Raw genomic sequence first — 21,978 nt, 5'->3', positions numbered from 1 at the left:
GCCGTTTCAGTCACCACTGTTCACAACACACAAAGCTAAATAGAAAGTGAACGAGAGTTGTGGTTGCTCACACTCAGGAAAACGCTGCCCCTGGTGCTCAGTCCCCGCCAACAAGCTCTAACAGGATCAATACAAAGTAGTGACTATGCTGTGCCATAACAAAGCCTTTACCGCTATAACAACATTGGTTCTGTTGCTGCTGTGTTGTGAAATATACGTGTTAATAAATGACCATGGGGTCAAAGAGAGACAATTTTTCCCTTTCCACTTTCTCATGCACTCCACATAATTAGTTTAAAAATTAAGCTGTTATTGGTTTTTACATTTCAGAAAAACATCCCTCCAAATATTGCTTTCTTTCAATTGGCAAAAAATTCACTTTTTGGACCTCTGACCTGAGCGGGAAAATGGTAATGACAAAAAAAGGAAATACTCTTTGAAAACATCAGGTTTGTTACATGTGTTATTGTTCCACTTGCCAACAGTTGCACAGCTACTTTTTGCACTCGAATGAGTTATTTATGCGTTTCTTTCGGTCTATGCGCTTCCGTCTTCTCAGCGGGTGTTGTGGCTCCGCCTTCCCCTTCATTTCTTTTTTTTTGGGGGGGGAAGGGATTAAGCCTTAGTGTGGGGACCAGACTTGAAACGTAGGGGTATGAGGAGTCTACTCGGATAAAACACTCCAGCAGCACAGCATAAACCAAAAGAAGCATATAAATGTATCACTTTCTAGCGAGAGGAATCTATATTACTGAAGTGTACTGTGACTGTGTCGGAATTTTATATTAGCTATCTAATCACTCAGGTAACGCACATCATAGTGTGAAGTCTGTTTGCTGTGAATTATAGCCAACCTAGTCCACCAACAACTCTCATGGTGAGATATGTTTATTGTGTAAGGCATACAACACGGATGGTCAGGAAGGGAGCTAAATAAAAGATGTAAACAACATGGCCATCTATGCACAGCACACCAGATTATCAAGGTTTATTCAATTTATGGAATCTAACGCTGTCCCGTCTATTTCTTTTTTTTTTACTATTACTCTATATTTGTTTTCAGCACACTATTACTATTATTATTGTATTTACAATGAGTTAATAGTTGTAGCCCATCAATCATGCGTATGTGTCATTCCTGCAGGAGGTGCTGAGCCAACTGAAGTCAGCCCTGTGCTACACCACACAGCACACCAGGACCATTCAAAAGCTGCAATCCCAGTATGGAAAGGTAAAATGCAACAATATGCTATTCTGGACTTGAGAGAGCACATCACTGACAGGAGGAGAGCGAGGCCAAAACAGGAAGGTTTTTAAACCTTGAAATAATAGTGATAAGGTTTATACATGTGTTGATTTTCATAAAGTTCGTTATATTGTTATCTCCAATTCTTATGTATACTTGATACATATTTTTTCTATTTTTATAAATGTTGATACAGTGCTGCTTGTAAGCTGTTATTTATCAGAGTTGTTTTGCAATAAATGTCACAGTTTGTAATAATGTGTGCCTTTTATTAAAAAAGGTGTTGTGAGGTAGGCTATATAACATTGAAATAATGTTAAAATGTATGCACCTTACTTTATGGTAGGAAACATTTATTATGCATAACTTACTTACCTCATCTCCTATGCCACAGCCAGCAAGCGGTGAAGGGTGATGACATAATGACAATCAAGTGGTGTCCCATTTCTTAGTGGCCCCTACCCCTTAAAACCTAGGGCTAAGGGGTACAATTGGAATTCAGCCTTAGTCTCCTTTTTCGTTTTTTACGTTTTTGAGTGTGCCAACCTTTTTGGACCTGTATCCCCTTCAGAGGTTCTGATGGTTCCGCATGGGGCTTTGTGTCCCAGTCGCTGTCAATGCGAGAGGCCCTCCGTCTTCATCATGGTGCCTTCACAGGAGGTAGAAGAAAGTGAGATATACACTGTTTAGGAGTTAAGTGTGCGTACACGGCTTACTTACAAGCTGCCAAAAAATAGGTATGTGTGGAAATGTGTGTGCATGTGTGTGCAGGATTGTGTGCTTTGTGCATTCTCCCCAAACAAACCCTCTGCGGTATTCTCCTCCTCTCTAAACGCCATCCCTCTGTCTGCTATCTGTCCAAGCTTAACGCGCCAGTTGTTTTCAGGGGGCACACTTTGGGAGAGAAAGAAACAAGTGGGCGATTGCACTTCTTTTATCCTCTCAAAGATGCTTCTCTCTTCCAGGAGGTCTTTGCTGCAAGGCAACTTTTAGCAGATTTTATTTATCCATGTGCTTCTAGCGCTCTCTCAGCCAATTGGTGATGTTGACTTTACCATCTTTCCACTAAAAAGACTCAGTTCTATTCCAGGTTTCTGTCGCTCCCTGTTCCTCATTGACATTTTTTTTTTAGTATCCAAAGGGGTCTGATTACTCACTAAATATAGAGACAAAGTGACGTAGAAAGTGTCAAAGGGCAAAACTGTACATTAACACTACATATTCCAAACATTAACAGCTTACTTTACTCACAGCTTATTAGTGATGGCTTCACACAAATTACCTGTGATGATACCAAAAAACAATTAACAATTACCATTACAGTGGTAACTCGGTTTTTGTTATTACTTTGTTCCAAAATCCGAATCTTACAAGAACCAAGGCGTTCTAAAACTGATATTTGATTTTTTGTTGTTGTTGTTTTTTGTAATAGTTTAGAATGAGAACCAACACCAGAAAAATTGCAATAATTGGACTTTATTCAATTGTCCAGATAGTATATTTTATTATCTTTCAAATTATCATAAAAAATAATATATATTTTATTTACAAGATGCTGTCACCAATAACAACAATAAATACACATATACATTTAAATGTATAATCCATTAAAAATATTTGACTAATTTCAACAAGTATATGAATTTATTTGTATTTTTTGATATTTGATACAACTATACTGTTATTTCATCGTTATCATTATTATTTCTGCTATTGTTATCGTCTTCAGTGTAAAAAAGCAAACAAAACAGGAAAAACAACGGCAAATTGGAAAAAACAAAGACAATACAGAAAAAACAAAGACAAAATAGTAAAAAAAAATGACTACATTTGTATATTTTTTTTTTATTATTGATTCTCTTTGTATTTCCACACGTATTGCCTTTTAATTTTGGCACTCCTGTGATTCCATACAAATATAGATTGGAACAGTTTAGCTAACACGGCTAAACTAGCGCCCGCCATCTTTGCTAGACCAGTACAAACAATATTAAATACTACGAACTTTAACTTGACTGGCAGGTAATGTAAAATTATTTTAAATGTGTATTAAAACTTTGCTTACCTGCTGATAGAATAAAAACACAACTCGTACAGTTACGTTCCACCTGCTCTACTTGTCTGTCGTTAACAACTTTCTTCTTCTCTTGTATATGACACAATTGTAATGTAATGAACAGTGTGCCATCTACAGGCGATTGGACATATAGCAGGTACAAAATGACAGAAAAAGAAGTAAGCAATGCTGTAGACTGGCTGTTAAAAAAATATACAGGACTGGGAATCTCAATAATAAACATATTGTTAAATTAATACCCCTTCGTGTTAAAAAATAATAGTTATTATGTCTACAAAGGCAGATTTTTTATACAGCTCTTGTATCAGATCTCATATTGTGCAAGTGATTTTCTAAAGTTGTGGCCGTGTACTGTAGTGAGTAGTGCAGGTTTGTTATTGTGAATGTTCAAGTTTAATTGCAAAGCGCACGCACAAAAAAACACACACACACACATACACACACAAGGCTTTTTCATGCTTACATCAGTTACGTCAGTTGTCGCCATTGCCACACAATCCATCAGGTTGCACTCGGCCTACACCGTGAGTGCTGGGCTTCATATATCGCCCTCCTTCACCCACTCACACAAACCCATTGGATAAATTGCGAGTACGCTTATACAAAGGAATATGCGCGTGTGGACCCTTGTCTTGTGCCTTGTGTCTTGTCTTTGTCACTTGTTCATCAGTCAAGTTGAAATTGCAGGTCTCTCTCTCTCTCGCTCTCTCACACACAAACACACAAACTTCATCTTTTGTTAAGCATCCTTGTCTCTACACCTGATTTACGCTGCTTATTTAATACTCTAAGTGGCAACCTGCTGCTTTAATATTCAGATCAGTGCTGATGGTGAAGAAATAACACCAATCACAACACATACACACACATAAGCACCCCCTCTGCATAGCTATACATCCTGTTATATGACTGATTATGATCCTCAGCTTATTAGTCATTTGTTGTGTGTGTGTTGCATGATTAAGACGCATTGCGTTACCGCCAGGTGATGTGCAATCGATTCCACGTCATCTACACTCCAAATTGTTGACACTAACTCATTATCCACTGGTGGCACTTAATCAGTTGAGCAAAAGCTGTAAATGGGAAAGTAATTGTAAGAGAAAAAAGAAATAGATTAGGACATACATGCAGGTCCAACAAGCTATACTGTTGTCACCATGACGACCATAACATATGATTAATCATAATGTCGCAATTCATGACACATATGGAACATTTCAGGGGTTATTTCTCTGAGTAAAAGCAACAACCCGGTTGATTTTGTATGATGAAATAACCAAGTTGTGGGGGTTAAATCTACTTATGTTCTACCGAATGTACAGTTTATCGAGGTTAATTGGCTCCAGACCGACCATGATAAGTGAATAAGTAGGATTCCTTATTTATAAATGGAATATTTTCATAGTTAGAGCTGAGAAAACCTGTTTACGACCTTCTAAATATGTTTTTAACATTATTAGAGCCCTCTACACTTGACACCCCAACAAAGTCACCTTTTATTACCCAATCAATATAGCAAACACAATAACAGAAAATAAGACATATTAGATATACGGTAAATAACATAACATAGACCCACACGTTAGCATTGGGAGAGTTCCTTGCTACTTCCTGCGGGGGCTATTGTCTCATCAATGTCATATAATGGCAGCTGAATGACACCACGTCAGGATGGCTGTAAATTAGTCAGCCTTTTGAGTCATTTGAAATAGACACAGGGCCCTATGTCGGACAGGCAGATACCTATTGACAGACTGCATGAACAGTTACAACACTGCCAACTTTTCTACTGATTTCCGAAGTAGACAGCGTAAACACTGACAGGGTGAACAAAAACACATTTCCAGGAGTTATAATAGATTAAAAAATGGGCTGGAAATATGAGTATGTGGAATCAAATTATTAGCGTCATTATCAACTTTAAACTTTTTCATCAGTTATTATTATAAATGTATTATTTATTTATTATGAATGTTACAAAAGTTATTTATATTAATTTACATACATGACTTAATTCCTATTGTAATGCATTGTTATACTGCCTTATCATTTTCTTATGTTATCACAGAATTGGTAAAGGGCACAATGTTGAATAGAGGAAGTGAACAAATGTTTTAGCAATCAATGTGAAACGCAAAAGGGGGTAGGATTAAATAAGCTTTGCTTCTTTCTACTCCTTTTTGGACATGTGGAATTCTGAATTGTAATATGTGATTTATTCCAATCTAACATGTATGCATGTTGGAAATAAATTAAACCATTGCCACTACCATAAAAGCAAGTTCTAACCCAGCATGCAGAACATCACTTCCCTCTATAGCACACAGCTCAGAACTACACAATACATCCGTCATTACAGTAACATCACTGACACCTAGTCACCAGTGTAGAATACTTTAAATCTCTAAATGCGTCTTCTGAATGCCTTATACTCTCCTGATCAAAATTTTAAAAACATTTGAGAAATTGCAAGAATTTACATTTAGCACTGTTGGTTCCTAAGGAAGTTCTAAGTAGAGCTTTCAATTGCAAAAAGAAGAAATGGGAGTGAGACACCCCAGGGTAAGATCTACAACCCCCGGGGCAGACCTAAGACACGCTGGAGGGATTATGTCTTACAGCTGGCCTGGGAACGCCTTAGTGTCCTCCCGGTGGAATTGGAAGAGGTGACGGGAGACCGGGAAGACTTCTGGTCTTGCGACCCGGACTCAGATAACAGGAAGAGGATGAGGATGAATGGGTGGATGGATGGATGTAAGACAAAAAATGTTTTGAGTAAGCAATTTATTGCAAATGACATGTTTTCCACACAGCACAGTGGAGGGGTGCCATCAGGATCTGGGGTGCTTTTTCCTTCAATGCAACAATGGAGCGTCGGGATGTGCAGGGGCGTCAAACGGCTACTGGCTATGTGGAGATGTTGCAGGGGTCATCCCTTTTGACCAAAGGCCCTCGTCTGTGTGGTAATGACTGGGTTTTTCAACAGGACAACGCTGCAGTTCGCAATGCTTGCCTGACAAAGGACTTCTTTGTCCTTTGTCAGGTGACAAAGGACAAATGGACGGCAAGGGAAGCTTACAAAAATGGACAACAGCTCCAGACAGTGGATTCCCTCCATGAGGCCAACTTCACCACATGGAGCAACATTCCCACTAGCCTGCAGGAAACACTGGCATCAAGCATGCCCGAACCAATTTTTGAGGTGATTAACAAGAATGGCCACTGAACCCACAAAATTCAAACCGCAAAGTGGCGAGTGATTCACTCACAGTGAATCAGTGATGGCTTCACAGGAATTGTCAGAATTAAAAATTAAAAATGGTTTTAAAAAGTCTCATTATTAATTATTTGCATTTTTTAAGCTGCAACAACACGACAAAAAAACTACAATAACTGGTCTTTGTTTAGTTATCAAGATGACATAGAAGTTTTGTTGTTTTTTAAAAAGAAAAAAAAAACGATGAATATATTACATTTAAATTTGTATTAATGTAGAAATAAGGTGATATTGGTAGTAGTGTTATTATTTGTAGTAGCATTGTTGTTGTGATTATTATTATTATTATTATTATTATTATTATTATAGTTTATGAGTATCAATATCATCTTTCTATTTTATATTATTTGTATACATTATTTAAAAAGATAATTTCACAAGCTGCATTTTCACAAAGAAGATCACATTTAATTTCATATTAATTCAGAAATAAAACGCTTAACAAAAAAATATTCAAATACATTCTATTAATAGAAAAAGGATTTTACCGTGTTGTCACTTCCGAATAGGTGAAAAGGTTACGTCTTGCAGAACGACATTTTGGAAAAGTGTTTGCACTTGCACATTTCCAGCTGTTATTGAGCTATTCAAATATATTCTGTAGCTCGGAAAAACGCTGCAGTTGTAACAGCTACAGTACAACACGTCCCGGGTAGAGAAAACTCCTTGTACTGCATGTGCTCCATGAACAAGTTGACGTGAGGATGATACTCTCGAGTCCCTCGACAGCGTTGATGTACTCGTGAATTCACACCAACAAAATAACACGACCCGCATGAAAATGAGTTACGATTAGTGACAGGTGTTTTCGCTCGCCATCCAGGGGATTCGGCGGCAGTCTGCAGACTGTTGGAAACATACTCCAGGTTGTTTCACACTTTGGTTGTGTGTGTCGGGGGAAATAAGACTTTAGAAGTGGGAATGATCTTGTAAATGAAGAAAGTGATGTGTGTAAAGATGCAAAGAAAAGCAAGGTGGGAATATCCAAGGCACTTGTCATCTTGGAGGTGTGCTCGGGCTTGTTATCATGTTCAAAAACAGCCATGCAGCCCAGTTTCCCAATGGAGGGGATGATGGTCTGCTTCACAATGTCACAGTACATGCTGGAATTCATGTTTCCCTCGATGAACCGCTGCTCTCCTGTGACGGCAGCACTCATGCGGCCCCAGACCATCATTTGGATGATATTGGATTTAAAACGGATACGATGAAAGATAAAAAGATGAACGTTTGAATCCGAAAGTAACTGTGGTCAAAGGCTGGATTAGTCGGTTGTTGCATGTTAATTGGTGTCGCGCTCTGCTGGGCGGGCAATGCTTAATGAATCCTTCAACTCTCATGGATATATTGTCTCGTGTCTAACATATTGATTTGTGAAGGGTCACATGATGCTTGACACTGTTGTCTGAGTGGGTTTTCTTGTTGTTATTATGAGCACAACCTCCTTGTGGTTGGTTAGTGAAGTTAGTTAAGCAGGATTACATTTAAACAAGCCAGGAAGACATTTTGGAAGTTTTGATCATATGAGAACGAGCGTGAAGAACATTCTGGCAAGTCGTGTGGAACTGAACAACTTTGGGGGAGGTGAAAATGGGATATCAGCCTTGGTTGGAGGTCCACTCTGGTTATTTATTTTCCTCCGTTTCATCCGGCATCTCTCCCTCTATGGGCTTCCTATCTCTTTTACTTTCACAGATATGATGTCTCACACTCCCTCCTCTTTCTCTCTCTCTCTCTCTCTCTCTGCATGTCCTCCTCACTCTCTCTTTGTATAAATTCACTTCCCACCCTGTGTCAAGTGGAAAGGGGGGGGGACGCCTGGGTGTAAATTGCTCGGTTTGCAGTGGCTGAAGAAAAAGCGCAAAGCAATTCCCTTGCACCATTTCATCGCAGGGGCACCTTTGCCAAGCAGGCCCTGTTGGAAGAAGAGAGAGAAGAGGACGCTTAAATTGGCAGCCAGTCAGCATGGAGGAGATTAGGAGGGAAAGGAGCAGCGAGGAGCCGAAGAGAGCGACATTATCTCCACCCGCGCTTGACAATCAGTCGGAACAGGCAGATTGCTGTTATTGCCGCCAATTTTAAACAGCTGCATTCACACTGGGGCTAACAATACACAGCATATACCAAATTGGATGCACGTATAACAGTGTAACACCAATCCTAATACACTATTGTTATCGTTGAGGAGCCTTATTTGTCCAGTCAATTGTTGCTAGGCAGAATTCAGAAGAATTCATAATTCATAACTCTGCTGCCCTACAAAGCAGAAAAAGGCTGGGGAGAGTAGGAAGGAACAGGAAGTCATACAAAGACATGATAAAGTATTATAAAAAACATTTTAGTACTTAAGAACACTTAAGAAAGTGACTAGTTTTGTTAATCATAACAGAAATTGCTGGTTGGACACTGCCCCACTTTTTCAAATGCAAAAGATTGAAAAATCCTAAATTGGATCATCACTTTTGGATATCCACCTCCAACATGCTGTCTTTAATATTCATGCATTATTATTGTTATAGATTTTTTTATCACAATTTTCACCCCAAATAAAAGATGAAGTATTTCACGTTTTCTTATTGTTCAATGCATTACCCGTCCAAATATAGAGGTAACATATATAGTATAAGTATAATCAAAAATACCAATAAGTTACAGGCAATAAGTACAATTTTTTTCTAAAATTGCGAAATTGGGCTTTCCTTTTTCTTGAAGCACAAGCACAGTCGATCTCCTTCAAAAGGACTCTTTTGAGTCATTCACCTACAACTTCGATCCCTCCTAAATCTTAACCACACCAGTTACAGCCTGACAAAATCTCCCAGCCGCAAGCGTCTGTACACAGAGGTTGTTCACGCTTGATAGCAGTCTTCCCAAAGTAAATTGGGGTCCCGCTTTAACTCTCTTGACGTAATCTTTACGAAATACCGTTCTGGCAGCAAAGAAACCATACAGTCTATCACCGTGAGGGCTGTTAAATGAGGACAACAGGATAGTAAAAGCAACAGCATCGTTTATTTATGGCAGAGTCTTCTGGCAGAGTTGTTATGTGGCTCATAACTTCCAGCAGATACTCACTTAGTCCATTAGGCAAACTGCATCTGTTTAAAACTAGCCAAGCAGGCAGAGTTTGGCTATAATTTAGCCAGGAGGGGTGAAGAGCTGATGTATTACGGTGCATTACTTCCACCGGGGAGACGGCGAGGTCCCGGAAGAGTGAAGGCCTCACCTCAAGATACCATATGACATCCAAACAGCAAGCATTTGAAAATCACTCAGCAAGATTAAAAACTGAGGGGAAGCGAGGGATGAGTGGATGAGGAGTAGCCGTCCTTTCTGGACGTAACAATGTGCTCCTGCTGCACTGTTAATGTGATTAGAAACATCCTGTTGCATTATGCATTTTCCATTTCTATTGCAACCTCTCTCCAGGGATATTTTGGAATAATTCTAATAGCGTTTTAAACATCCTGCCTGTCTGGATCACTTAGAGACTGAGGACTGAGAGCAAAGATGCTTGGTCTCTTTGGTCTTTGTGGTACAGTGGCATCCTTTTTTACCTCTATCACTTTTTTTTTACCTCTCGCTATTACTAATTAACATTATGCAAAGTCATTATTAACCCATGTGCACATGAACATACACATACTCTCTGTTTTAGTCACAACTACCCAAATCAAGGCTACACTCGTACAGGCCATAATAGCCATATTTGTTTGTCCCATTGTGCGTCTCTTTCTCCATTCACATACAGTAATCATTTATCATGGTTAGTTGGTTCCAGACCCAACTTCAAAAAGTGAATTTTGAAGTAGGATTCAATTCAACTGAATTTTTCTGTAGTTAGAGCATAGAAATCCTGTTTATGGCTTTGTAAATATGATTTTTACCATTATTAGAGCCCTCTAGACATGAAATAAAACCCCTATAGTCACCTTTACCACTTAGTCACTCATATTACCCAAAATAGTAGACAAAATAGCAGAAAATAAGCCATTTATGACATAAATACAACTTGTGCTTGTGTGTTTCAATAAATGTCTTCCGGACGTGTGGACAGGAAGTGACAAAGGAGATTCAGTTGAGTTTTAGCTGGAGTACGGCCACACAGTAGCCAATCAACAGTAGCCAATCAATAATTATAAAATAATAAGAGCCTGGTGATCAAGTCTGGTGTGAGTTACTAGACTCACACCTAATGGCCTGTATAGACTAGAGTTCATAAACATCTTGCATTGCCTTAAACTGTATTTGCATTTCAGTTCAGTTCAGTTTCACCTTTATGCTTAAAATTTGCTTAAATATGCATTTTTTTGGACAAATAGTAAGCTGCAAACAACCACAAAACAGTGATCATTCCTAAATTAATTAATTTTGGAAAAAAACGAAAGAGTGACAGAGCAGTGTTCGAACCGAGATGGAGTGTGCAGGCATATTGTGAACAAACGTCTGCCTATTCACAAGTATACATATAAGTCAGTCAGTCCATTCACATACACACACGACGTGAACATCTGTCGCTCTTTTAAAACATTGTAAACAAGTTTGAATTATGTATGTGAGCTGACAGGGTGCCGTTTTCCATTAGAAATGAACAAGAAGATGTAGTCTGTTCACTTCCCGTGTTTAACATGTTCACATATTGTACACGCATGATGAAAATTTTAAGGCCTGTTGAAAAATTGCAAGAATTTATATTTTGCACTGTTGGGGCTTAAGGAGTTTCTTCATTTGAGCCTGTCTTGACGGACGCCCAACTGGATTCAGGGCCGCTGAATTTTTTTCGGGTCTACCACTTTTTTGTTCCATAATTTTATTTTTATAATTTATTTATTTATTGTTAATAATTTTAAAATGACTGTTTTACTACGCCCAACCTCAGCAGCAATGGCACGCTGCTAGAGCCTTTGCTTATGCAGCTCAACAATCCGACCGCGTACAAAGAGAGAAAGCTTTTTTGCCTTTGCCATCAAGAGATCATGAGCTCAAACAGATGTTGGTGTTGGTGTATATTGTAAAAGCACTTAGAATAAAAGTTCTTTTGGCATGTACTGATGTAGCCGTAGCTTTGTATCGTTGTGACTGTAACAGAGTGGTGTAGTTTTCCTGGTATGTAGTCTTCATAAAAATTTTAAAAAAAAACACCGACACCATGTATGAACGAGAAATGATTGAAAATACACAAAAAATTGCACTTCTACAAATACACAACTGTAGCACGCTGGGGAGGTGGTGTCGCCACATGTTGAAGTCTCCACCCACAGTGATGGATGAGTTTTGGCATCCCATAGCAAGTTGAGTCGTTCCACAACATTGACAGCGAGACACGGTGATGGGCATGTTGTGAACGGGAGAGAGGCCGAGTGGCTGCGAGAGAAAGAAAGGAATGGTCTTTGTGCATGTGTGTGAATACAAGAAAAAGGTGTGCATGCTCTTGCGTGTGTGTGTGTGTGTGTGTGTGTGTGTGTATACTGTTGATGGCCGCCGTCCAGTGAAGTAGAGCGGCGGGCCGACAGTGATGGAGCGGTTCAAGGGAGGAGGGGAGAAGGAGATAAGTGGGGCGACAAGAGCGGCGAGGACGACAACTCGGTGCAGTCGGTGGTCGATGACTTGAGGAAAAAGAGAGAGCGAGAGACATTATCAGACCACTGGAAGAGAGAGGATAGAGTGAGTGAGGGGTCACGACTGGTGAGAGAGGCTTGAGGATTCCATTACTTGAGAGAAGAAGTTGTTTGTCTTTGTCTGCCTCCTGGAGGAAGGCTGCAGAGTACCAGTTCAGTCACGAGCCAAGAGCCGAAAGAGCATGAGTCCTAATAAAAATGAAGCCACCCGGTGTGTCTACAGATGTAGTATGATGTGACTGGAGAGAGGAGTTTGCAACATGTGTATGTGAATGGACAGACATGTTTGCATTAGGTGTGTCTGTGTGTGTGAATGGGCAGGCATATGTTTGCATTAGGGTGAGGAGCTCGGTCATCCGGGAGGGGCTCAGAGTAGAGCCGCTGCTCCGTCACATCGAGAGGAGCCAGTTGAGGTGGCTCGGGCATCTAGTCCGGATGCCTCTCAGACACCTTGCTGGTGAGGTGTTCCGGGCATGTCCAGCCGGGAGAAGACCCTGGGGAAGACCTAGGACACGCTGGAGGGATTACGTCTCACAGCTGGCCTGGGAACACCTTGGTGTCTTCCCGGTGGGACTGGAAGAGGTGGCCGGAGAAAGGGAAGTCTGGACTTCCCTACTGAGATTGCTGCCTTTGTGACCTGGACATGGATAAGTGGAGGAAAATGGATGGATGAATGGATGGATGGATGGATGGATGGATGGATGGATGTTTGCATTAGGTGTGTATGTGAATGAACGGAGATGTTTACGGTGTATGTACTGTATGTGAATGGACAGACAGGTTTGCATTAGGTGTGTGTGTGAATGGACAAGGCATATACCTGTATTTGCATGAGGTGTGTTGTGTGACCCCATCAGGTGATAGTCGGAGCTTTCGCTGACTTGTTGACACTTTTCTTGCACAAACAGCGTCAACATACTTCCCAGTCTGTCTCGAGGCCTATTTTGACAATGTTTTTGTTCCCACATCTGGCTGCTGGTCCCGGCTGGCCTTCGCTGATTGTGCACCACGTGTGAGCTCGCACTATTTCTGTTTGACCTTTGACATACTTAAACAGTTGTCCATCTACTAATTGTTCAATAAAGCATTATTTCTATAAACTACTGGTAATCATTCACTCAGTTAATCATAAAACAGTTATACAGTATTTATACTGTAATTATATTAACGCACGCATGCATTCAAATGAATACACAGATCTTTGCGTTATTTCTGTATGTGAATGGACCGACAGCTGCTTACATGGTGATATTATGAATGGACCAACAGATGTTAACATTATTGTGAAGCAGCTGACAAACATTTGCACTGTTTATATATGACTGGACAGACAAGTATGTCCACTATTTCTGTATGTGAATGGACAGACAGACGTTAATGTTGTGGATTACGCATTTGCATTCAGTGTGTATGTGGATGGACAGATACGTCACTGTTTCTCCATCATGTCTGTTCGTGAATGAACGGTTTGCATCTGTCTGTCCATTCTCATACACCACGCCCTCACCATTCATCCACTGACAAGCGGTAAAAGTGAAGAAGCATTTCCTGTCGTTGACGCAGTCCATTTCACTAAAGAAGTGTCTCATCTCCATGATGTGAAAACATGACTGTTGTACAAAAATGATCAAACTTTGGCCTCCTCGGGCTCTCATAAGTTGCGCAATTAACACCGCATTACTTGCGTTAGCGTTTTATTTACGACTAACAAGCAGTTAACGAACTGTGATTTCCTCCATGACCGAGCACAGTGTCTGCCCTCAAAGGAAATTCGCCTGAGTTACAGCAACTTGACAGCCGTATTTCATAAAGACCGGGGCGAGAGAGGCGCAATAACGGTGATTTAAGTCGCTGTCGGGCGCAGCCAGCGCGCACACTGCTAAGCCATATCGCTTTATCACACCCTGCATCCATCTCCAGCACCAAACAAGCTGCAGAATAAGCACAATAGAAGTTAAGTGGTGCTAACGTTAAAGAGATGTTGATTTGTCGCCTGCCTGTCTGGCAGTTTGTGTCGAGGGAAGTCATAATAAACGAACAGGAAAAGGAATAGAAGACTGTTAAGGAGACGGGAATAAATACAGTGAGCACAACAAGAGAAGGCAAGCGGAGAATGCAAATGAGAGGGAAGAGGAGCATCAGAGCAATGATTGCTGTTATTACAATTATCATTAGCATGTGTTGCTGCCAACGAGTCATCTCATTAAGGTGGATCCTATCATCACGTTAATTGTGGAGGATGTCAGGCTGCAGCTTGAAGGGGATGAGGGGAATGGGGGGGTGCTTTCGGAATTTAGCAACTTCAGTAAACACCCCCCTGCACTCACGCTGGCACATTTTCTGCCTTCTAAAAGACTTCAAGTGAGTTTCAACTCCTGCACGGAAGGAAGGAAAATGACAAATGTGCATGAAATAACGACTGAACTACAGTACGATTGAGCAACCACGTGTTTTGTTAAGACAGGTCTGCTATCCATTTAATATTTAGATCCGCTTATCAAATTAAAAGTGCAGGGAAGATTTTTTTGGCTACTGCAACATGTGATTTTAGTGATTTATGTCAAGGTTATATTTCGAGTCTGTTTATATATTTATATCAGAAGCCATTTTTGTTGTAATAGTTATGAAAAAAATATTAGGTGTTTATTATTGGGTTAAATCTTTTAAGCTTTTCATACCATTTTCTCTGAGACTTTGTTTTTTGAGAATTACAGGGTGGTATTAAAAGCTCTGGCCAAATATGACCCACCGGCCGCAGATTCCTCGTCAGTGTTTTATATGCAACTTCCTGTTCAGTGTGCCTAATATATTCTCTATATTTTCATGAGACTCAGCACATTAAGTTAAATATTTAAAATGATCTGATAAATACATATTAAAGGGATAGTTGGGATGTTTGACATGAAGTTGTATAACATCCCCATCAGCAGTGTAGTGCATCAACAGTGACTTACCCCCCACTTTGTTCTCTGAGGATTTCTGGTCGGATTTTGGTGAGGAAGAACGTAGTTCCGGTAGGTTGCTGGGGTCGCTTTGTAAATAGTTGGGCTTCTCAAAACAATGTGCATTTGAAAGAGTAACCATTTGCATCACTCCTCGTAAAGCAGCATAATAATTACATAATCATTTTTTTTTGTAAAATACACTGGCTGGGATCGCTTCGCTTTTCAGCGGAAGTAGAATAATCGGACGTCAAACGCGCCTTTCATGTGAACGAGCACTTAGCACAAAGCCGAAAACCCGACTTGACAAAGTCAGTCGATAGCTGCCATCGCGAGACCAATTAAGTCTGATTGCGGATGTTAGGTTTTGTCGAGTTGCATCTTGAGCATAAAGCCTGGTTTGGTTGAGCCACTTTCGCCGTATACCCCCTTGGATTTATGTCATCTTCGTCTGACCTTGAAGAGGCACAATGGGGATTTGACTGATTATAGCGTGCTCTCCTTTTTGATAGCGTCCCTCATCAAGCACTATAGTATCTGTATGCCGCAGTGCATCAGGGGTGACAAGGTGATCAAGTAAGAGACTGTGAGCACAAGACTGCATTAGCATGTATGTATGATTAGCATTTGAGTGGGCAGCTGAAAAGCAAAGCAAACAGCTTGGCAACTAGTCTCCACTCGCTCTCTCTCCATGACGAGGGTCCTCTCCTGGAGCTTAATCAACTCTCTGATTACAAAAAGCAGGGTCGTGCCGAAAACATAACAAAGCAGCTGATTGTCCCTTTGCTGACACTGAAGCGACACTCTGATTGTACACTAATGACGCACGGATACAAATGCAGTCACACACTTCAAAATAGTACAGCCAAGAACGACCAAAACACAACTACAACAATGGAGGGAAAAAAGAGGCTAAAAAAAAAGGGTGCCGCTGCAGCAAAGTGGAGACTGTGGAGCGTAATGCTGCACCTTCAGGCTAAGCTAATGTTAGCATGTGGTTTACGTCACCCATATGTTATCAGCTCGGCTCCCTTGGAATCCCGGCTGAACAGGTACTACGAAAAGTGCCTGGCGGACATTTCTTTGACAATAGAAAAGCATCAATAGCAAGCAGAACCAAGTTGGGCATCTGGAGCTGAGAGACAGAGAGTGGGCACAGATCCAGGCTTTATTTTAAGATGTGTAGCGAAGCTGGTCTCTGGTGGTGGGGGCTCGGCCTGGCTGTGTGAGTTGGGGCTTGCTGGGTGGTGGGAAGCAGTCAGTGACAATTACATGTTGACACATACGCGCTCATTGATGCACGTAGTCTATATATACACATGAAGACACGCACACATACACACCTACAGAGATAACTGTACACGCATACATAAACACACTCTGTACATAAGTACTTCCCCACATGACTCACTGATTTATCCATGGCGTTATCATGTTGTTGGTTTTATTACAGTGATGGTGATGTCGGCAAAAAAAGATTATAGTTATTACAATTGCATGCATTGCAGTTATTGTCAATCTGTTCACTATTATGGTTAATATTTTCATGACTGCTATTACCGCTAATCAGTATGATTCTTTCGATTCAGTGTTATCACTGTGGCTGTTTTTATATTATTTTGTTATTTCCATTACGGTCTTTATGGCCGTTATATTGTGATGTAATCCTGTTTGTTTCTGTTGTTGCAATTGTTGTTGCTGCTGTTGTTCTTGTGTCTCTCCGTGTTGTCCCCCTCTTGTTCCTGTACTCCCCCCTCTGTTTTCTTTCCTCTTCTTTTCCATCCCCCTCTGCTCCGGCCCGGCTTCTCCACAATTGCATAACAGTAAAGATAAAATCAAGTCAATTAAAATCTGTATAACAGAGGAAGAGTCTTACACTTTTCCCTGGCAGAGCAACTGTGTTTAAACGTGCAAACATTTTTCACATTTAGTGCTCATAAACGAGCTCTAGGGACACATATTACTGTTAAAACATCATTAAAAAGTCAATTTTGCACAATAGGGGATCTTTCAAACATATTTACATATAGTGTTAAAGGGGATGTGCATATTTTCATAAGCTGCATTAGTTAAAGAAATTCAAATGATTCAAGAAACCCCAAAATATGCCACAGTTCCCCAGCAATTGCAGTGCATTACGTCATGCTAATCACCATACGTTCACTCCACAAACATGACCCACTTACTGCACTGTAAATGCCACATTCAAGTAACCAAAAGCTGTCGGTTATGTGCCATTAAAAGTATGACTAGTAAGCAGCCGTAGTAGTAATACTTTGCATGAAATTCTACTAATTCGGATTCAGATATCCCGGCACTGCCATCAGTGTTGGGGGTATGACTGCAGCGTGCCCTAACAGAAAGCATGAAGTCATAGTGGAGCAACACGCCTCTTCCGTCTCTCATTTATTTCTCCAGTCGAACTGCAATCAAGTGAATCTCAGGTGGCGTTGGACAAGTGGGCGACAGTAAATACGGCAACACGTCTAATTAAGTCCTCAGGTTCTCCATTTTGATTGTGCAGAGGCTGCAGGACTAATTAAAGCCTCCAGCGTGAGCGTGGTGTGATGACTTTTATTAGTCGCAAAGTAGTATTAGCTCCCAGCTCCAATGATATTGCTTTTAATGCACTGTATAATAGTGATGAATTGTTGTACATTTCAGAAAGTTATCCACAAACTTGACCTTTTTAATGTGGCACCAGGGGAAGAAAGAGTGCATGTAAGAGCAGAGGGCGGGCTTTCATTCCCGTTTCATGAATTAGTTTATGGATGCTTTACATTATCCATATAGAATTGATGGGTGCAGATTTAGCATTCAGCTCATTTCCATCTGTAGTCCTTCATCGTCGCCACCTGACATATCAGTACTCATGAAAGACAGCATCTGTGATACAACTCATAACATGTTTCCACAATACGATGACAGCAATGACAAACGCTCGTATTCAATTCACATAGAAGACAATACAATACGCAGCAGCAGTGAATACAACGCAACACATCACGACACAAGCCTTCACACAATTACAAACTTCATCTCACAACTACTTATCCATCGAGGGCCGCATACTGAAAAATCCAAGGATGAAGGGGCCACTTTGATATTTTGTATTTTCCATGTAGCTGTGCTAAGATGACATATAGAATTAAAAACACACACATTTTTTCTCCTTATGTTACACTTTATTGCCTGTTTTTCCATTTCTTTATTTTCCAAATATTTCAACATTTACATTTTTCTTCAAACTTTTGTAATATAACATTTTCCCAACCTAATTTTCCAAAAAATTGCAACGTCATTCTTTGTTTTGTTTCTTATAGTATTATGACTTTTTAAAAATAATACTTTTTTCTTACTTTTTCAAAAATGTCTTATAAGATTAGGACTTTTTTTTCTGTAAGATGACAACTTTTTTCTTGTAAAATTATGGCTTTATTCTCTGAATATAACTTTTCCACATCTAATTTTCCAAAATTTGCAACTTCATTCTTTTTGTTTTGTTTCTCATAATATTTCAACTGTAGAAAATTAAATATTTTTTCTTTAATATTTAGATTTTATACTTCTAACAATTATATGTATTTTATTCTTGTAAATTAAGACTTTTTTTCCTTTAAGGTGGCAACTTTTTTCTCATTCTTGTAATATTGATGCTCTTTTTTCCCATTTCTGTTGTTGTTTTCTTTAGTTTTGTTGTTTAATTGGATTTTTGGAATGTGCCGCAGGCTATAAACTGCCACAGGCTGCTCTTTGGGCATCCCTGTGCTACAATGCAGTGTCATGTTCCGCGTTACCTGCTCTGCTGCCACCTGTTTGCTGTCTTTTACAGTACACGGCTGGTCCTGCCGGGCCGGAGCCACCTGTGCACACCTGAGAACAATTCATAAGCCATGCTGTGAGACTCACTCGTTGCCGGATTGTTTCCTTGGACTTCACCTGCTCCCTGCTCAACTACTATGTTGTGTTGTGCCCTGTCGTGTTTACATACTTTCTGGTCATTTGCTCTTCTAGTATTCTGTGAGTACTCGTTCTGCTTGGCTTTTCCTGCAGCACTTTTTTTTCTTGTATTATTTTAGTATTTTTTTCTCCTGCTCAGTGTTTTCAGCAGCACTTTTCGTTCCTGGTTTTAGTGTGGTTTTAGACCGGCTGTTTCAGTTGTACTTTGTATGGTTTTTACCTCCGCCAGAGAGGTTATGTTTTTGCCGGCGTTTATCTGTTTTGTTGGTTTGTGTGTGTTCAAAATAACTTGAAAAGTTCTGCATGGATTTGGGTGAAATTTTCGGATATGGAAGAACTGAGTACATTTTGGGGGTGATCCGGGTTACCGTCTGGACCCAGGAGTCTTTCAAAGGATTCTTTAACGTTGCAAGTGTCATGTTCCGCAGGAGAGGAGCGACCTTCCTGTCCTGTGCTCTTATTTTGGTGGACTACACTTCCAGCTTGGAGGAATCTGCAGCCGCTTCACCCCAGGTGGTTTGCTGTAGGCAATTGAGATTAGTGTGGTTTAAAAGCCCAGCACCGCCTCGAGTACAGCGCTGTCTCATTGTACCTCGTCTCCTCACCGGAGAGTTCTCTTACCTGTTGTTCCCCTCTTCTTTTTTTTTTTGACAGAGCTTTTTCCTCTGTCGCTCTTGTTTTTGCTCCTGTTCATTTGTGAGTTCCTGCATTAAAGACCTTTATTTGCACGCCACCGCCTCTTCTCTGCATACCGGGGGTCAAGCACTCGACAGCCTCAACTCGCCCAAACAGAATCGTGACAGCAAGATCGGACAATTTTCGGCATTTGTGCATATAACGTCACAAAAAATGGTCAGAGCACTTCGGGAAAAAAACAAAACAGGACAAGTCTCCAACAGTTTCTGCAAAATATCAAAGACTGATCCAGATAATGGAATATATCCAGAATATGAAACAATAGGGGACCTTTTTGGATTTTTCATCATAGGAAGACCACAAATGAATCTATAAAGATGCAACAAACACCATTATATATAGCCAAGACACTGTGGAATCTGGAGTGTGCAAACAGATTTGTTGGCCGCCATTATGGAAAATACAAATTTTGTGAATGACTACTCAGCTAATATTGATATCATTATGAATCCAATTGCTAATGGTATGTTTTCATGGTCAATGAATCTAAATATGTAGATAAAATAAATGTAGGGCGAATATTTATGGTGTAAATCACAATATGGGGGGGGGACTACGGCGCTTGGCGGAGGTCTGCGCTCTCTGACTGCTTTTCTAGTTCTGCATGTTTTTCTCGCTCAGTTGGAGAACTTTTTATCTACATATGGTTTTTTGTCCTCTCAGCATTGGGGTCCAACTGGCTTGTGCCAGTCGTAACAGTACAGTATAGTTTCCATAAATAATTTATAAAGAGCCTAAGGCAGGGGCCCCATCGGGCCCACCAAAGCTTTTCATTTGGCCTGCCAAACATCACCCAAATAATGAAACCATTCAGTCTCACGAGAAAAGTGCTCATTCATGCAGTATTTCCTCCACTCTGCAGGGGGCAACAGCGAGGCGCCACAATGAACCAGCAGTAGAAGAAGACGGCTTGCATTTAAACAAATATGGCACTGTCAGCCCCGAAGAAAAGAAGAGTCTGGACTACTAAATATGCATTTGCAGAAAATGCAGGGGGGAAGCACATGTATTTGCTTTATAACAAAGTAAACGCTGTTTCGGAGGAATACAAGCTTTAATAGAAAAGGCATATTGGGCAGAAGCAGATTTACTTTGCGGAACCATACGGTTTTAGGAAGACGAAACAACAAAAACGGCAACAATAGCTGCAGAGGAAGAGATAAGGCATAAGAGCGCAGGAGGGTGGGGCAGAGGGAGCTTGGGTTATGTGTTTGAAGCTTCCAGTGTGTTGTTTATGAAAGCAAACAGGAGCAGAGGCCAACGCCGCTGAGCGAGGGCTCGCTGGGCAACAATAAAACAGCAAAGCATGGGATACAGGAGAGGAAAAACGACCCTGACACTCCACCCGTCAGTCAGATGTGGAGAGGCGATCGCTGGCCGGGAGCAGCGTGTCAAAGCGTGTTAATGATTTGGTGCGTGACTACTCGCATGGAGGGAGGCGGAAACAGGCAGCCTGTCGTCCATTGATATCAAACAACTGCATCACTTTAATACAATCACTGCTGTGTTTCCACAGGAAAATATTCATTCTGCTAAAATAACATCCATCCATTTTCTTTGCTGCTTCTCCTCATTAGGGTCGCGGGGGTATGCTGGAGCCTATCCCAGCTCACTTCAGGCAACAGGCGGGGTACAGGTACTATACCGCAGGGCACGTATAGACAAACATCTAACATGCATGTTTTTGGAATGTGGGAGGAAACCGGAGTACCCGGAGAAAACCCAAGCACGCACGGGGAGAACATGCAAACTCCACACAGACATGCCCAAGGGAAAATCGAACCCAGGTCTCCCCGATCTCCAGACTGTTACTGTGTGGCCAACATGCTAACCACTAGACCACCGTGCGGCCCGCTAAGATAACATAATATGAAAAAAATGCTTTCATTTACTTTGACCCAACTCCCATTTCGATGGATTTTCAAGTGGCCCATTTACCCATTTCACTTGAACTCAAATGTGAACGCTACATGGACCAGTGTTTAAGGGACCGTGTGCAACTCGCTCCAAATTACATTTTTTCAAACCAAAAAATATAAGACCACCAACCGACCACTCCGATGTCAAGAAAAGTCTCCATCCACATGAGTGATGTTTCAAAAAAATATCTCTCCACATGGTCACATGTACCAGCCGTACCACAGCTGACTACGACAAAA

The 21,978-nt window shown here is 40.7% G+C and overlaps 1 long non-coding RNA gene across 1 annotated transcript in view; it reads right to left on the bottom strand.

Annotated features, from left to right (window-relative positions):
* LOC129178610 (uncharacterized) overlaps positions 1-3,378 on the bottom strand; it is a 48,426-nt gene extending 45,048 nt beyond the window's left edge. The window contains exons 1-4 of the long non-coding RNA XR_008569818.1: positions 3,312-3,378; positions 2,052-2,140; positions 1,793-1,895; positions 1,622-1,724 (exon numbers count right to left, since the gene is read on the bottom strand). This is a non-coding gene — a long non-coding RNA (uncharacterized LOC129178610). The remainder of the gene's footprint in view (positions 1-1,621; positions 1,725-1,792; positions 1,896-2,051; positions 2,141-3,311) is intronic.
* Positions 3,379-21,978: the final 18,600 nt, after the last annotated feature.

The sequence above is a fragment of the Dunckerocampus dactyliophorus genome, chromosome 3, assembly GCF_027744805.1.
Source record: "Dunckerocampus dactyliophorus isolate RoL2022-P2 chromosome 3, RoL_Ddac_1.1, whole genome shotgun sequence".
Taxonomy (NCBI): domain Eukaryota; kingdom Metazoa; phylum Chordata; class Actinopteri; order Syngnathiformes; family Syngnathidae; genus Dunckerocampus; species Dunckerocampus dactyliophorus.
This window is presented reverse-complemented; position numbering and strand designations above follow the sequence as displayed.